Source organism: Pinus tabuliformis, chromosome 7 (genome assembly GCF_031772625.1).
Source record: "Pinus tabuliformis cultivar Carrire ecotype Pingquan chromosome 7, CPIR1, whole genome shotgun sequence".
NCBI lineage: Eukaryota > Viridiplantae > Streptophyta > Pinopsida > Pinales > Pinaceae > Pinus > Pinus tabuliformis.
In genome coordinates, this window is record NC_142293.1 from 2,052,583,562 (window position 1) to 2,052,589,561 (window position 6,000).

Genomic DNA, 6,000 nt, shown 5'->3' on the forward strand with positions numbered 1-6,000 from the left:
TGCAGATGGAAGATTGAGAGAGGCTGCTGAAGTTTTTCATCAAATGTTAAAACTAAAGGCTTCACCCAATGAGAATACACACAAAACACTGGGCATTCTTCTGAAGAGAGGAGGCATTCGAGGAGAGGCAGTAGAGCAACTCGATGTTGCACGTAAAAGTGGGCTTCCACATGATATTCAAGCCTTGAGAATGACAATCCTTTCTGCAGTTGGTATGCATGCTGAAGCTTTGGAAGCTTGTGATTCTGGGTTGGATTTTGATGTGTCTTATTACAATGCTGTTATATATGCACTTGGTAGTGCTGGGAGGATTAATGAAGCTTACAAGATGTTCATGATCATGCAGGCCAAAGGTCTTGAACCAGATACAATTACTTATGCAAGTATGATAATTAGCTGTGGGAAGCTAGGATTGGTGGGAAGCTAGGATTGGTAGACGATGTTAGGAGAATGTTTTACAAAATGAAACAGAAGGGTTTTCAGCCAAACTAATTCACGTTCAAGGCAGTTATACATGCCTATAAAAGTGCTGGGAAGTTTGCTCTAGCCAGATTTGTTACCCAGGAGAGGGAGTTCATGCATCAGTTGCAAGATCATGGTCACTTTACATAAGATTATGCAGATCGAATTTCGAGCTCCATTTCATGTGCAAAGCTTTTAAAAGGAAGCTCGCATATCCTATATTCATGCTGTTGTGTCTTTTAACATTTTGTAAAATTGTAACAGGTTATTTTTTTGGGAAATTTAAATCTATGCTCCTTGTATAGAGAGATTGTGGATAAAAGGGTATTAGTAGTTCTTTTAGTGTATAACAAAAATGCAAATAAAAAGACATTGGTCATTCCCTCCTCCAATATAAATTAAGGCTTTGAAAACAGACTGCAAGCTTTGGGCTTTTGAAGTGGGAAGTTTTGATATTTCCGCTTCACAATAATAAGAGTAATTAGGGTTTTGATATTTTATTTTGTATGACAAGATAAAAGATGGGCATTATGGATGCTACTATTGTTGTTTCACCAGATAGATATGCACTTGTATTCCACAGATACTGAATGTGTCAATTTTTCTCTTCATATTCTGGTGAGAGATTAGTTAAATCTTATTTAGCATAAAGCATTTCCCACTAATGGATTCGTTCAGTATAGATTAAGTCTTTGAAGGCAGTCTGCAAGCTATTCGGTTTTGAAGTGGGAAGTTTTAATGTTTCTGCTTCACAACAGGAAGGGTATTCATGGTTTTGATTTTTTAATTTGTATGACAAAAGCAGAAGAGCTCATTATGGATGCTATTATTGTTGTTTCAGAAGATCAATCAGGGTCATCAGGTAACTTGCTCTGTCTCTGGACAGCTTTTATTTATTTATTTTTTCAGTTTTAACAACATTTCTGCATGTTAGAGTATATAACCCCTTTTTATTTCAGATTTGTTCATGTTATTGATTATGTTAGTTTTGTGATAAATGTGCAGACTGTGATGTCCTGTTTGGCACAAGCAAAGCAGCAAAATGGTTAAGAGGATTGACTAAGATGAGAAATGATCAACTTCCTTTCCAGGCAAAAGTCTTACCACAGAATTCGGATACCCGTCTAAAGGCTAAAACTTGGGAGAGTAGGAGATAATTTTTAGTGATGTTCAAGGTATCAAGTACAAAAACTAAGGTACTTTTTGTTTGGTTGCATTTTGAATGATAAAGATCTGGATAAAGTTCTGAAATCGAGTCATATTTCAGTCCTTGTGAGTTGAAAAATTCTTTTTATTTGATTACAAAATCATGTACTCGAAACAAATTATTTATTTCTCCTCTGTTAATATAGTTGAAAGCAGAGCTTTTCGTCTGATATAGGTTGTGTTTTACGAATTGTAAAATCTGAATGGATAAAGGAATAGATTTATTGTTTTTATGACCAAATTGGTCTGGCACACCTTCCAAATACATATTCCTTTAAGTGACAAGTTCATATTCCATGATTTGATATTTATGTTTGAGGAGTTCTATAATAAGGTTTGAGAGTGAGTCTTGTTTCTCTTTCTGTAGTAGATTTTGGATGTGGTGATATTGAAATGAAATAATTATGTGTCTCCAGTTCTTTTGTTGACAGGGCTTCTGTATAAGGTGGTGGAGGGAGCAGAATAAGAAGAAGAAGAAAAGTGTTCAGAGGCTCGTGGCATCCGGGCAGCTTGAATTCATGTAATTTGGCTATTTTTTGAAATCTCTGAACTGAGATAAAAGTGTGTCTGTGCTATATATTGCACTAGATATACATGAGGTTCTATTTCACTACAGTGAGTGTTTTAAATTCTAAAGCTGATGACACACTGATGTGATTTTACTGTTCTCTCTATTGCTGTCTACAAATAGGGGTTATGTTATGCACGATGAAGCAACTGCCCTGTAATATGTGGACATGACAGATCAAACAACTCTGGGGCACATATTTCTTAAGACGGAATTTGGCATATCCTGTATTCATGCTGTTGTGTCTTTTAACATTTTGTAAAATTGTAAAAGGTTATTTTTTTGGGAAATTTAAATCTATGCTCCTTGTATAGAGAAATTGTGGATAAAAGGGTACTAGTAGTTCTTTTAGTGTATAACAAAAATGCAAATAAAAAGACATTGGTCATTCCCTCCTCCAATATAAATTAAGGCTTTGAAAACAGACTGCAAGCTTTGGGTTTTTGAAGTGGGAAGTTTTGATATTTCTGCTTCACAATAATAAGAGTAATTAGGGTTTTGATATTTTATTTTGTATGACAAGAGAAAAGATGGGCATTATGGATGCTACTATTGTTGTTTCACCAGATAGATATGCACTTGTATTCGACAGATACTGAATCTGTCAATTTTTCTCTTCATATTCTGGTCAGAGATTAGTTACATCTTATTTAGCATAAAGCATTTCCCACTAATGGCTTCGTTCAGTATAGATTAAGGCTTTGAAGGCAGTCTGCAAGCTATTGGGTTTTGAAGTGGGAAGTTTTAATGTTTCTGCTTCACAACAGGAAGGGTATTCAGGGTTTTGATTTTTTAATTTGTATGACAAAAGCAGAAGAGCGCATTATGGATGCTATTATTGTTGTTTCAGAAGATCAATCAGGGTCATCAGGTAACTTGCTCTGTCTCTGGATAGCTTTTATTTATTTATTTTTTCAGTTTTAACAACATTGCTGCATGTTAGAGTATATAACCCCTTTTTATTTCAGATTTGTTCATGTTATTGATTATGTTAGTTTTGTGATAAATGTGCAGATTGTGATGTCCTGTTTGGCACAAGCAAAGCAGCAAAATGGTTCCGAGGATTGACTAAGATGAGAAATGATCAACTTCCTTTCCAGGCAAAAGTCTTACCACAGAATTTGGATACCCGCCTAAAGGCTAAAACTTGGCAGAGTAGGAGATAATTTTTTAGTGATGTTCAAGGTATCAAGTACAAAAACTAAGGTACTTTTTGTTTGGTTGCATTTTGAATGCTAAAGATCTGGATAAAGTTCTGAAATCGAGTCATCTTTCAGTCCTTGTGAGTTGAAAAAGTCTTTTTATTTGATTACAAAATCATGTACTGGGAACAAATTATTTATTTCTCCTCTGTTAATATAGTTGAAAGCAGAGCTTTTCGTCTGATATAGGTTGTGTTTTACGAATTGTAAAAAATGAATGGATAAAGGAATAGATTTATTGTTTTTATGACCAAATTGGTCTGGCAGACCTTCCAGATACATATTCCTTTACGTGACAAGTTCATATTCCATGATTTGATATTTATGTTTGAGGAGTTCTCTAATAAGGTTTGAGAGTGAGTCTTGTTTCTCTTTCTGTAGTAGATTTTGGATGTGGTGATATTGAAATGAAATAATTCTGAGTCTCCAGTTCTTTTGTTGACAGGGCTTCTGTGTAAGGTGGTGGAGGGAGCAGAATAAGAAGAAGAAGAAAAGTGTTCAGAGGCTCGTGGCATCCGGGCAGCTTGAATTCATGTAATTTGGCTATTTTTTGAAATCTCTGAACTGAGATAAAAGTGTGTCTGTGCTATATATTGCGCTAGATATACATGAGGTTCTATTTCACTATAGTGAGTGTTTTAAATTCTAAAGCTGCTGACACAGTGATTTTACTGTTCTCTCTATTGCTGTCTACAAATGGGGGTTATGTTATGCACGATGAAGCAACTGCCCTGTAATATGTGGACATGACAGATCAAACAACTCTGGGGCACATATTTCTTAAGACGGAATTTGGCATTGTACCTCACACTAGATGAAAAGTAGATCTGTTTGGGCACTCGGTCGTTCAAGCTTATCTTCTATCTGCTGAGGTTTGTTGGTGGTCTTCCCTGTCTTCCTTTTTCTAGAATTTTGCTTCACGAACCCTGGAAACTGATTATATTGCATATCCTGATCCTTATTGGAAATCATGGCTTTGGAATCCCCACAACCATATATATGAAAAAACATATATATATATATATATATATCTTACATTTCATTAATGAACTGAAAAAAATTATACAGGATGGAGCATTGATCATGGCATGCCAACTTTGGCTCAACCTCAAAAGGATCTACATTTCCTGTAAATATTTATCATGTCTGAAATCTAGATAAACATCTTTGATCCATGATATTTAACCAGGAGAGAATGCTTTTGAACAATCTGAAAGTTAACAAGAATAAGAAATTTGTACAAACTGGAAAAAAAAAATCTACGCACAGCTAGAAAATATTCCCTTTATATATTAATTTTTTGAACAAAGATTATTGGATCCTATCTAAAGTCTCTCAAGATTATTGGATCCTATCTAGTTAGATATTTCTTGGCTCTTTGACACAGCACATGATCCATCTATAAGGGTTTTGATACAAAACGTAATCCTTATCAGAAAGATCGATGCACTAACAAGTGGCCATGATTCAATGGTGAGGACATAATGCCCGACAAGAAGATGCTTCCATGAACCTGTTGAAAAGTTTTTGTAACTTAGCCCAAACCTCTTCCCTTAGCATGGAGGTATGATATGTCCTTATACAATGCTCATAAAATTGCATATGTGAGCACCATATGACCAATGGAGTTCTTAATTACAAAAGGGTTTGAGTTGTTATTTTGTTATTCTGGTTTTAGTTACATTCAACAGAAAATAAATTTTGTTTTGATTTGTGTAAAATAAATCTTTTATTGCAGGCATTATTGGAATAAAGAAAATGATTATTTTTGCATGAGGTGCCAAGTGTCACTATTGAAAATTTCTATAAAAGAGGGAGAAAGTTAGTGAGAAAGGGACTTTTTGAACACCCTACTATTGAATTAATATCCTAATGACATTGTGTACTTAGAGTAACTATCAATATTTGTGGTGATTTTAGTAAAAATGGAGGTCATGTTCTTCTGTTCATCTCCTAAATGGGTATTGAATTCCTTCTTCATCATAATGTTTGTAAGATTTATTTCTTTTTTTCGTAGGCTTTGGTGTCCTACTTTTGTAAGATTTATTTCTTTCTTTTGTAGGCTTTTGCTTTTAATTCCTACCTTTATGAGCTACAGTGCTTTAAAGGAAACTAGTCTTAGCCTTTTTCTCGATCTAGGTGGTTTGTAAGGAATAAAAATAAGATGTGACATACCTTAGTAGATGTTGTTACCTTTTTTTCCAGCTAGGCATACTTATATTTGTTCCTTAATGTTATTGCATCTAGGGTTAAATTAGAAAAGAACTTACTAATCTCTAAAATTTTAAATGCATACAATTACGGTTGTGAAAGCATACACTTGATTCTTCTTTACCTTCACTATGTTAAGACAATTTAGGTACATATAGGTTATAGTTTTAATGTTATAGTTAACGTGTTAGGTATTAAAGTTTATGTCTTGTAACATTTTAGGAGTTACAATGTGTTTATGATGAGAGTGTACTAGGGGTCATAATTTTTAGAATTCCTTGTGTTAAAAATCATATTGCACTATGGTTTACTTAATAATAGAGTTATTCCCTTAAGGATTATAAGGTAATA

The 6,000-nt window shown here is 34.2% G+C and overlaps 1 long non-coding RNA gene across 10 annotated transcripts in view; it reads left to right on the forward strand.

Annotated features, from left to right (window-relative positions):
• Nucleotides 1-5,211, forward strand: part of LOC149256752 (uncharacterized) — a 250,400-nt gene extending 245,189 nt beyond the window's left edge. The window contains exons 2-7 of one of the 10 annotated variants that reach the window (XR_016267296.1): nucleotides 2,100-2,188; nucleotides 3,051-3,107; nucleotides 3,251-3,442; nucleotides 3,884-3,972; nucleotides 4,102-4,310; nucleotides 4,875-5,211. This is a non-coding gene — a long non-coding RNA (uncharacterized LOC149256752). Of the gene's footprint in view, nucleotides 1-2,099; nucleotides 2,189-2,721; nucleotides 3,108-3,250; nucleotides 3,443-3,883; nucleotides 4,311-4,874 lie in introns of those variants that run through there. The other 9 variants (XR_016267295.1, XR_016267289.1, XR_016267291.1 and 6 more) reach the window with 9 other exon arrangements.
• The last annotated feature ends 789 nt before the right edge of the window (nucleotides 5,212-6,000 follow it).